The 12,360-nt window shown below is 40.4% G+C and overlaps 1 protein-coding gene across 6 annotated transcripts in view; it reads right to left on the bottom strand.

Moving 5' to 3' along the window:
- Positions 1 to 559, bottom strand: part of RGS7 (regulator of G protein signaling 7) — a 422,952-nt gene extending 422,393 nt beyond the window's left edge. For all 6 annotated transcript variants that reach the window (XM_066383468.1, XM_066383487.1, XM_066383510.1 and 3 more), the window contains exon 1: positions 226 to 559. The gene's annotated coding sequence lies outside the window, so the exon portion shown is untranslated. The remainder of the gene's footprint in view (positions 1 to 225) is intronic.
- Between the last annotated feature and the right edge of the window lie 11,801 nt (positions 560 to 12,360).

Below are 12,360 nucleotides of genomic sequence, written 5' to 3'. Positions count from 1 at the left end.
CAGCTCCCCGGCTCCGCGCTGCCAGCAGCACAAATGGCAGGCGAACCCGTGCCCCGCGCCGCGGCCGCTGGAGCCGCGCGGCAGTTTCAGCACCGGGGACCGCGACGTGCGCTGGGCTCCCGAGGGCGGCCGCGCGGCGCTGGCAGCGGTGGGTGCGGGGCGGGGCCGAGGGGCCCTAGGGGGCTGGGTGGCCCTGCCTCCTCCCCTCCTCGCTCTGCTCTTTACCTCCTCGGCCAAGGTCACGGCCCCGCCGCGTCTCGCTTCCCGGGCGAGCTGGAGTCAGCTAGCGGCGAGCGGAGCAGCGGAACAGGGCAGCTTCATCCCACTCGGTGGATGCGAATCCACGCTGTCCCGGCTCCCGCAGCTCAGGCGACCGCTGCCCTCGCCGCCGCCGTGCTCAGCGGCTCCTGCAGCCCGCCGCCCCGCTGGCTCGCCTTCTCCCCGGCTTCTCCGCTTGGGCGCTGGGACCCGCCGAGCGCGCGCGGTAGCCGAGATGCCCGGCCCGTGCGCGCGACTGGGAGGGGGAAGCGGGCGGTCACGTGGGCCCGGGCGTCCGAAGGTGCCGGCTCGGATGGGCTCCGCGCGGCGGGGCCACACCGTTCAGGCCGCCTGGCCTTCGGTGCCGCCCCACCCTCTCTCCCTAGGGACACTAGCCGCTCTCTCGCAGACCCCGCCTGCCCGTGTGAACGCGCAGCTGAAGGCCTGGAGATTGGAGCTTAACGCCCAGTGTAAGCCTGGAGGGAGGAAGAGCGATGGATGGATGGATGGATGGGTGGATGGGTGGATGGGTGGATGGGTGGATGGGTGGATGGGTGGATGGGTGGATGGAGCCCCGTGCGGCCAACAGGCTTCATTCATCCCGAGATAGGAGCTTAACGCCCAGTGTAAGCCTGGAGGGAGGAAGAGCGATCGATGGATGGATGGATGGATGGATGGATGGATGGATGGATGGATGGATGGATGGATGGATGGATGGATGGGTGGGTGGGTGGAGCCCCGTGCGGCCAACAGGCTTCATTCATCCCGGGCTTGATGACTCTGCTGACAGTACTGTATGAGGGAAGCTGTTGACCTATTACCGTTATATTTAAATAACCAGAGTGGATAGACCGTGAGATGTCCTAAGACTGAAAAAAAAAATGATCAGAACCAAATGACTCAACCCATTTGCCTGCAGCTTTCGCAGCTTCCTCCCAAGTTGGAGAAAAGGGAATTAATTAGGGAGCTGTACCACCTGTGAAACTGGTCTGTCCCTGTGACAGAGGTGCTCAAGAATTTCCTCTTAACCACTGCTCTCATCCTCTAGCAGTTTCAAAGAGGGCCTGGGGCGCTGATCCCCCAGAATTATTCTCTGGGTTGCTCTCACTAATTCTTCCGTAAGGATTAGACCGACAATGAAGGAGAGAAATCAGTTTTGTCTCAATTATAGTGAAGAAACTTGTATCTAGCTTTCAGGCTAGGAAATCTATGAATTTCTGAAGTTTTCTGGCCTCAGCTGTGAGGAAGAGAGAGACAAAAGTTAATCAAGCCAGCGCCTTCTTAACTGCCTGAGTCTAAAAAGAAGAGAACTTACCTCTGGGCAGGACATCTATTCTAACCAAACACAGAAGCCCTGGACCAATGCATTTCCCCAGCCCCATCCAGGCCTTGACATTGTTCATGCAAGGAACAGTATTTATTCTACCTGTCTTGTTTTAAATACTACGAGGGAAAGACTGCTATCCCAAACTACACACACCCTAGTCTGACCCATCTTCCACTCTTCCCTAAATTCCCAAAATATTTCTTGTGTACTCTCTGGAAATTATGATCTTTTTCACAAAGTTGCCATTTTTTTTTCAACTTCTCTGAATATTTTTGTAATGTTCTTGCTCTAGCTGAAGCTTACCTCTTCCTCTTCAGCCTCTCTTTTCCCCTTTGCTCAGCTTGCTACTGGGAAGTTGATGTGAATCAGATTAAGAAATTTGGAAAGAATAACTGGGCATGCTCACTCACTCCATTTGACCATTTCCTCTTATGGAGAAACTTTTGAAGGAAGCAGGCTTTCTTCTTTGCTTCTCTAGATAAATGTTCTACCCCATGGGGGGCCTACCTCAGCTCAGCACTAAGAGATCATTTCCATCAATAAGCAAACAAATAATATAGACCAACTTTATATATTTTTATGCATGGCATGTAAGTAAATATCCTGCTGCATAAGCTCCCATTCATTCATCCATCATATAGATATATTATATCTATGTACAGATATATATGTTTATAAAATTTCCCTTGATACACTTTCCACTTACCTGTTGTGTTTTACACCAAAAAGTTTGGTGTAAACTAAAAACTTTCTATTACACCAAAACTCCCTCTCATCTCATTCTGTCTTGAACCCATTTCATTCTGGCAATGATCTTCCTATTGCTAAACAAGTGCTCAATTCGCAATTATTATATGAATTGACTTTTCAGCAAAAGTTAAAGTTGGTTATCCTACTTCCCTATGTATAAGATGATCCCATGTATAAGACACACCTTAATTTTGGGGCCTGAAATTTGAAAAAAAATGTATTACATAAAGTTATTGAACTCAAGTTTTATTCATCATAAAATTCGTGCAACTCCTCATCACTATCAAAACCCCTATCTATTAGCTTGTCCTCATCTGTGTTTGATGATAAATCACTGTCTTCAACAATGAATGCAAAAGTAAGTGCGAAAAAGCAGGAAATGCAAATAAAAAAATCTACAAAGACTGTGTAAGACACACTTAGTTTTTAGACTCCAAAGTTTTTGAAAAAGTGTGCATCTTATGCATGGGGAAATACAGTACTGTCACCTGGAAAACCTTCTATATTTGTCTACCGTACACCATAACTCTCAAATGTATGCCTTTAACCTAGACCAGGGGTTCCCAAACTATGGCCCATGGGCCACACTTCCAGAAGGGGCACCTCTTTCATTGGTGGTCAGTGAGAAGCAAAGCAAGGTGTCGCTCACGTACAATACTACTTCCAATGATGCTGGACGCACGTGTCACGGTTCCGGAAGCACATCATATCACTTGTTATGGCTAGCAGTGACAAATATGGAACCGGACATTGACCATCTCATTAGTCAAAAGCAGGCCCATAGTTCCCATTTAAATACTGGTCAGTTTGTTGATTTAAATTTACTTCTTCTTTGTTTTAAATATTGTATTTGTTCCCGTTTTGTTTTTTTACTTTAAAATAAGATATGTGCAGAGTGCATAGGGATTTGTTCATAGTATTTTTTATAGTCCGGCCCTCCAATGGTTTGAGGGACAGTGAACTGGCCCCCTGTGTAAAAAGTTTGGGGACCCCTGACCTAGACCAGTGGTAGTCAACCTGTTCTCTACCGCCCACTAGTGGCATTCCAGCTTTCATGGTGGGTGGTAGCGGAGCAACCATAGTATAAATAAAAAGATAGATTTACTATAGTAAGTTGTTTTATAAAGATTTATTCTGCCAAACTTAGCAAAAATCCAACATAAAGTACTTGGTAAGTAATTATTATTATATGCTTTAACTTACTGTAACTCTGCTTTATAATTTTATAAAGTAAAGTTACTTCCCTACTTTATAAATCACCATTACTGTGGAACCGGTGGGTGGTTAGAAAGTTTTACTACTAATAGAGATACAAAGGTGGGTGGTAGGTATAAAAAGGTTTACTACCCCTGACCTAGACCCATCCCCTGAAAGCCAGTCTGTCAATTGCCTATGTCATATCTCTACTAAGATATCTAATTGGTGTCTGATTCAGTTTCATAATAACAGAGATATCGTCTATTTAGTTTGTGGCTATGCATCTCAGATAGAGTACAGTTTTGGGCCCAGAGTATATGCAAATTAACTAAATAATAGTGTATCTAATAAAAATCTTATGATTACTTTATGGCTAGTAGTCGTCACCAGCATGGCCATTCACATGTAGGTTCCTATTAGATTCGGGCAGTCGGTAAAAGAACAACGGAGCCAAAAATTGGTGGGCCATTTCTTTATGCAAGTCTTGTACCAGTGGATGAGTAAACACACAGGGAAAACACTTCCCATTCACTCAGAGCTCCCAAAGCCACTGACACATTCTCCAGTTCCACAACCAGGAGAACCTTCACTGGTTTCTCCTAGAATCAGGGGTCTCACCAGTCCCAGAGCCCCTCACCTCTGGTTCTCCAGTTTCTCCTTCAGCACTCTGCATTCTCTCTCTGTCCCTCCCATTTTGGCTTCTTTCTCCTCTTCCTCCTCCTTTTTCCTCTCCTTCTCCTTCAGCACTCATTAGCAAAATAATAGCCCCTCCTAAGCAGGAAAGTAATTTGCAATTTCACGGATCACATACCTGGCACTGCCCAGCACCATTTTTAACAATAAAAGTGAGCAAACACAAAAATACAAATTTTACAAACTCATTTGCCCAACAATTACTTTTTATTTTTTGTAACACATTTTGTTTACATTAGTATGTTATTTAATTCTTACTAAAACTCTGCAGAGGAGCTTGTAATTATTACCTCTTTATCATTGATACACCAGTAAGAAAGGAAAGGATCACAAAGGTCAAGTAAACTGCCCAGTACAACCCACATAACTAATAAGTAGCTGTGGTAGCTTGTCAACTTGATGAGCTGGAACTACATTTCCCAGGACACCTTCCCTGTATGCAAGTGAGTAGGGTTGGCCAAAATAAGAGTTTGTACAAGACTGGGAAAAACAGAGTGAACCAGCCTGTATTTTTCTCTGAAATCTCTATATAGTTTGATGTGATGAAACACAGAGTTTTGAGGGGTTCTGGCATGTTCTTACTCTCCCCCACATCCAGATCTTTATCCAAATCCCCAGCTTTGCTAAACAACAGTGACCCCACACTCATCACAAGAACCTAAGGGTGAACCCAAAGAGGCAGTGTCATTCGGAGCCCACAGCTGCCATTGACCTCTCTACCAGCTCTCCATCAGGATCTTTTCCAGCATCTGACTCTAAGTTTCAACTTGCCCTCCCATACCAGTCTCCGGAGGAAGGTCGGCTAGTGACTTAACTCAGATATTTCAGTCCCCCCTTCTGAAAAATAACTCCCAGCTGCCCTCACAACTATGTAAGCTCTTTTCCTATAATACACCCCTTATTCCATTATACTCAAATCTAAATCTTCCTGATGCATTTAATTCTTCCAGTACAAATCCACGTTGGAGAGATAGAACCTTGAAATCAATAACCACACTAAAGTGCATAACTGAATGATAGAATGTATGTGAACAGACTGGAAGAAAGATTGGCATCCAAGGACGGATGGAATATCTGCATGTGGAAATGATGAGAGAAAAGGTTTCTAGTAAGGCACAAAGGCAAGAAAACATTTCTGAAAAATTTACTCTGCAAGGTACATGAAGAAAGCAATGTTCAAATTAAGAAATTTGACCTTGTTCATATACTTTCTAATATCAGAGCCTGGATTGAAACATGCATCTGTGTGACTCCAAAGCCCTATGAAAAAATTATGCAAAAAGGCTCTAAGCAACACAGTATGAGTTTTAAAAAATCCAGGGGTGTCCCACCAAGATGTGTCTAATTCAATATCTGTTTCATCTTTCATCCCATTTGTCAGCACTTCACACACTTACATCTCACACCTTTCTCTCTGGACAGTTATGACTCAAGGTTACTTATGTCTAGTTACTGTTGCCAGGCAAATTCTAGGAAAAAGATTCAAGGACTAACACTTTTACTATTTCTTCTATTGTTGTTGGGAAGCCTCATTTAGACAAAGCATAATTTGTGTGACTGTGTATTGGAAATAAAATTATGTCTCTCGCCTTAACATTCCTAGGGTAACATCTTCTCTCAAAACACATCTAGACCTTAAAACATGATATTTGTTTCTGTTCTCTTTTTTTATATTTTCCTCTTATGTAATGGGACTATTTATACTGTGAACAGCTAAAACAATATGCATACAGTGAGTGTTTTTTTCCTGTTTCTTCCCCAAATATATGAATATGTGATTCTAAGCTATCATCATTCAAAATTGTTTTTTGTTGTTTTCCTTATGGATAATACATTTTATGATACTTTCACCCAACAATTAAATTGTAAAATAATAATGCACTCATTTCCCATGCCAGACAGAACTTCTGAGTAGCAAGTAAAAATCCTGTCACTTCACCAACGAAATATAATTGTACTGAAACAATGACATTTAGGTTTGTTGTTGTTGGTAGCTTCAGCAGTCTTATCTTGAATAAAAGTAGAATTTTACTTATATTTTTAAAATATTAAAAATAATTGTGTCAGTTTGATAGGACTCTTGTCACAGAGTATGACAAACTGCGTGGCTTCAACAACAGAAATTTACTGTCTCCCCATTCTGGAGGCTGGAAGGCCAAAATCAAAGACTGTTTCTTCTGAGGCTCTAAAAAAAGATGCTGTTCTAAGCTTCTCCCTGGCTTGCAGATGGCCACCTCTCCCTATATCTCTTCCCATCATCTTCTATGTTTACCTCTGTGTCCAAATTTCCCGTTTGTGTAAGGACACCAGTCAGATTGGATCTGGGCACCATATTGGATCAAATGATGTCCTTCTTACTCAATTATCTCTGTAAAGACCCAGTCTCCAAATAAGGTTGCATTCTGAGGTATGAGGAGTTAGGTCTCCAAAATGACTTTTTTGGGAGGGATGCAATTTAACCCATAACAATTGTTGATTTTTGCAAATCATTAAGGATTCAGGAACCCCAAATTGTGAACTATTGGTATAATTTGCTTTTACCTCCTTTTACTCAACAGATATTTTTTGTGTGTGCACGTGCATGGAACATTCTTTTATTTCTGTGAACATAAACAATATAAGAGATGACTTTACCCTCAAGGAGTTTCCAGTCTAGTTTGCAAGATAAAAAGTCCTCCATTTTTCTCACAATTCACATCTGATCCAATCACCAATCCTATTGGCTCTACCTACAAAATATATCCAGAATCCAGTCACTTCTGACCACCTCCTCTGCTTCCAGCCTGGTGTGAGTCACAATTTAATCTCCCCTGGTTGAAGGCAATGGCTTGTTATTGATTTCTCTGCTTTCATTCATTTCCATCTATGTCTACTCTCAACACAGCAACTAGTAACCCCATTAAAAGTAAGTCATATCACTTTTCTATTTAAAATTCTCCAAGAAAAATACCACATGATTTCACTTATACGTGGACTCTAAAGAACAAATCAACGAACAAATAAAATAGAAACAGACTTATACATACAGAGAATAGACTGATGTTGCCAGAAGGGAGAGATTTGGGAGAAACTGGGTAAAAATGTGAAGGAATTAAGAAATACAAAATAAACCCTGGCCAGTTGGCTCAGGGGTAGAACATCAGCCCAGCATGTGGAAGTCCTAGGTTCAATTTCTGGTCAGGGCACACAGGAGAAGCGCCCATCTGCTTCTCCACCTTCCCCCTCTCCTTCCTCTCTATCTCTCTCTTCCCCTCATGCAGCCAAGGCTCCATTGGAGCAAAGTGAGCCCCGGCACTGAGGATGGCTCCATGGCCTCCACCTCAGGTGCTAGAATGGTTCTGATTGTAGCAGAGCAACACCCCAGATGGGCAGAGCATCGTCCCCTGGTGGGCATGCCAGGTTGATCCTAGTCGAGCTCATGCAGGAGTCTGTCTGACTGCCTCCCCACTTCTAACTTCGGAAAAATACCAAAAAAGAAAGAAAGAAAGAAAGAAAGAAAGAAATACAAAATAGTCACAAGGATGTATAAAGTATAGCACAGGGAATATAGTCAGTGATATTGTGGTAACTATGTACAGTGCCAGGTGGGTACTGGAAATATCAGAGGACCACTTTGTAAAGCCTAACTACTATGTTGTACACCAGAAACTAATATAAAATAATACTGAATGTAAACTGTAATTGAAAAATAAATTTTAAAAATCCCCAAGAGACACCCATGTCATTCAAAGGAAAAGACATCTACAAAATGCCTCTGAAGCCCTCATGATCTGACACCACATTACCTCTTCTGTCCTCAATTTGTGCTTCTCTCCTTAGTCTCTATTCCAACCATACTGCCCGCCTTAATTCTTTAAACATCCCAGGCATGCTGCCACCACAGGACATTTGCACTGACTGTTTCCCCTGCCTTGAATGCTCTTCCCTTAAATTTCACTTCATTTCTTTCTTCATTTTTTTTTTGCTCACATGGCAGCCTTATCAACATACCTTATTTAAAATTATGTACCTACCTGCACTCTCATTCCTCTTTACTTCCTCTCATTTATTTGCTTATCAGAACACTTATCACCTTCTAATATATTGAACAACTTACTTATTAACTATGTCTCCCCTAAAAGAAATTAAGTTCTGTGAGCTCAGCAATTGTTTTCTCCTCTGTCACCAGGGCCTAAAACAGAATCTGACACTGTTGACACCCCATAATTATTTGCTGATTTCTTGAGTAAATAAATCCATGAACACGATTCTTTTGGAAAAACTTGGGGGGCTAGAATCACACTGTCAACAGCTTTGAACAAAACTGAATCAGCCTCAGTTTTTACTGTGGATGGAAATGATGTACTTTTCAAATTTGCTTTCTCAGTGGAATCAAGGGGAAGAATAATTTCTTTTCCCACCACACACCCACTTCCAGAAGACTGCTTTGAGAATTAATTAAATGGTAATATGGAGAGAGCATTTTGAATTTCAAAAAGAATGTATTTTATTAATTTGAGGCTTTTATTGTGTGAAAGAATTATAAGCAACACAAGCTAGTACAAAGACGAGAACAATGTTAAAAGAATTACACTGTTCACAATACTACATTGGCATTTTATGAGATAATTGATTTGAGATTGATATAAGCAAACTGGAAAGAAAAAGAAAAACCAAGGTGGTTTAAGAGATCTTACTCCAAATGACAGATTTTTAAGAAATACTTTCTCCTTTGTAGTCAATACTCAATTACTTATAGCACAATACCATCCTTAATGAATTGTTCTCCCCTTTACCATCCTTTTGTCCATTTTGTGACCAATTTCCTGCTAATCAGAACTCTCATATCAATATCAGAAAGCTGGAAGAGAAAAAAAGTTCTGACCTTAGAATTTCCCTGTTCTAACTGAGTTTATGCACAAAGAACCCCACCTCTCAAATTCATAAATGGTCCAAAGCCATGAGAAATAGCTAATATGCTTGATACTGGCAGTGGGGCTTGAGGAGCTCAAGGCAAGCTGAGAAGATGGACTGGACCAGATAAGATCAAATCTAGCAAGGATATTTGCCTCATATCCAATTGAGAAAGTTGGATTAGCACAAAGTACAGGATGAATAAAATATGACTGAATATCAGTTCCAATAAAAGAGACACTCCAATTTTTGTTTGTTTTATATGTAGTTGAAAGCAAACTAAATATTGTCCAAAAAAAAAAAAAAAAAAAAAAAAAGAAAGCAGACCTTTTCCAAAAACAGGTGATGTAATCTCAAACTGCATTACTAGACTCAGTGATGAAGTATAGACCAAGTGAATGGAATTGTAAAAACTGGCCTTGTCAAAGCATCACTCTGTACAGATACATCCAGAATATTCTGGATGCCACTTATGGTTTTCTGACTTCAAAATTAGATGACATGAAAGTGCTTTGAAAACAAAATGATGAAAATTTTCTATGAAGATGTACCTGTAAAATGATTTTAATCTAACTTGAGACAAATTTGATGTGAAATAATAAAAATGACAAATGAGTGATACCAAGGATAAGTAAGCTCTTTTGTTGAGTTCACTTTGGACTTTCATGGTGCCAGGAAAGACCTCATGCAGGAGAGAGGACTGAGCTTTGAACATTGGGTGGAGGGAAAGAGGACGGACTGGTTGTGGCTGAAGTGTAACTATAAGAAAAGCAGAACCCAGAAATATTAAGTACCTATTGTCATGAGGTTGGTCTTTACCACACAGTTGCCTTAAATATGGCTGACAATCAGCAGCTTACAGGTCCTTGGGAATGCTAATTTTATCATGTTCTGGGTAAGACTGCTCACGCCAAGTCAACACTTCATTTTGTAATTCTCTTATTCTCCTTTTCATTCATTCTCCATCATCTCCACTTATAAATATTTTCTAGCTTTACTAACTAACCAAGCATTACCACTACTGTTTCTACCAATTGACCTTGTTTTTAAAAAGAAAAAAGAAAAAGGAAAAATAAGAACAAAAGATGAAGAAACTAAAATATTTACTTAAATTACTTAATACGCATCTGTAATTTATAGAAAAGCATTTAGGAACTTGATGCTACATTAGTTGGTTATGTCCATCAACTTTGAGTACTATAAAAATAATAATGCTGTCATTGAAGGACTGTATAGCAATCTACAGAAAAAGCTTAGCAACCTTGTTTAAAGGTCTCTCTTTAGCTGTGTAAGTTTTCCTTTTATGGTAATTTAACTGCCTCTCCTGCAGCTTTTAATCTACTTAAGATGGGGAGTTTCTAATTCTCCTGAAACACAAAACTCTTAGAAAGAGTTATTGTTCTCTCTTATCATAGATTATTCCAGAGATAATTTTTAAAGATATGAAAATCAATTTTATTTACCTTTGACTAATAGAGCCCATTAATAAGATATTTAAAAAACAAGGTTTTTCCAAGTTTCTCAGTTTAGGCAATGGCCACCCAGGTGCCAAACTCTCCCATCTCTTTGATCCTTCTTGGCTCCCCAAATACCCCAGCTCTGAAATCCAACATCTGCCTATTTCTTCACTGGAAAAAACGTTTTTGCTTTAGTTTCTGTTCCATGTGTTGAGAAAACATGAAAACATTTGAGGGATGAGCAGAAAGAACACTATGACTATTAGAAACCCCTCCACTAGGTGAGGAATGTAAGTGACATTTCAGTCCCCAGATGCTTGCAGACTTAAGACCCTCCCCTCTCCAAGGACCCATCTGTGATATGGACCAGATTCAGTCTGACCATCTAAATAACCAATTCCCCATTCCAAAGAAGCAGAAGATGAACTCCCAAACATAGCTGACATTATTCTACCCTAACCAACAGCAGTGCCTTTATACTAACAAATCCTTGAGAGAGGACAGAAGTTCCCCATAGAATCACTAAATGTAGATGGAGAAGTGGGAAGCCACCTGCTGACTCCCAAATATCTACCCCAGAGATAACAATATTTTATTGAAATCATTCAACCCTTTACTCATTAAACATCTCCACTGTGCCTGACCAGTTTTTGAATGAATATCACAGCCCAAGTGGATAGAGAATCATCCAGATAACAGAGAATCCTGGAGAATGTCTCTTCCTGGTTCACCTTGTTTGCCTTTGCTGGGTACTGCCTCGGTCCTCTGGTGACCTCATCTAGTTCAATGGCTTTAAACACCATCAATATGAAGATGATACCCAAATTTATAATACTGGTCCTGATTTATACCCCAGAGCTCCAAACTCACATTTGAAAGTATTTATTTTACATCTTCATTGGGGCACTTAATAGACATTTCTATTTAAACAGGTCTAAAACAGAACTCCTTGAAGAACCCAAATTATTTCTTTCCCAGAATTTCCCATATGAGTAAGTAGGACGTTCATTTTTCCATTATATAAGTAAAATTCTGAGTCATTTGAGTAAACTGTAATCCCTCACTTTCCCTTACGTTTTTTATATAATTCATTAACAAGTCATGTAAATATATCTCAAAATAAATGACACACCATGATAATTCAATTCTCTCACTTCTTCTGCCACCTGCTAGTCTAAAGCACCATCACCACCTACCAAGACTATTTACCTAGCTTTTCTTCTCCCATTCTCAACGACCTTAATGCATTTTGCAACCAGAGTAATATACTTAAAATATGTGACTATCATATATCATAATAAGTAATATACTTAAAATATGCTGAATATCATGATGATATTCAGCAACTTAAATCCTTTAATAGCATTCCAATTCCCTTAGAATACAATCTCAACTTCTGGTCTAGAAGACATTAAAATAGCCTGGCCCCTCATCATTTCCCAAGTTCATCTTCTGCTACATTACCCTTTGTTCAAATTCAAGGAGTGAGTGTCTCTGTCTTACACAAACTGCTTCAGGAAATAGAAAAAGAAGAAAAGTCAGTCAGCCACAGTATAAATTTAGTAAGCTAATCAGTTTGTTCTAGTCAGAACTGGACAAGAGCAGGACAAAAAAAGCACGTAATAAACCAATATCACTTGTGATCCCAGAGTTAAGAAATAAACAAAATAATAGTTCATTAAATGTAGGGTATGTCAAATACATTATGTCTATATGCTACATCATAATCCAAGGGTTATCTCAAGACTATCTAAATATTAGAAAATCTCTTATTGTATTTACAAT

This window comes from Saccopteryx leptura, chromosome 1 (assembly GCF_036850995.1).
Source record: "Saccopteryx leptura isolate mSacLep1 chromosome 1, mSacLep1_pri_phased_curated, whole genome shotgun sequence".
NCBI classification, from domain to species: Eukaryota; Metazoa; Chordata; class Mammalia; order Chiroptera; family Emballonuridae; genus Saccopteryx; species Saccopteryx leptura.
This window is presented reverse-complemented; position numbering and strand designations above follow the sequence as displayed.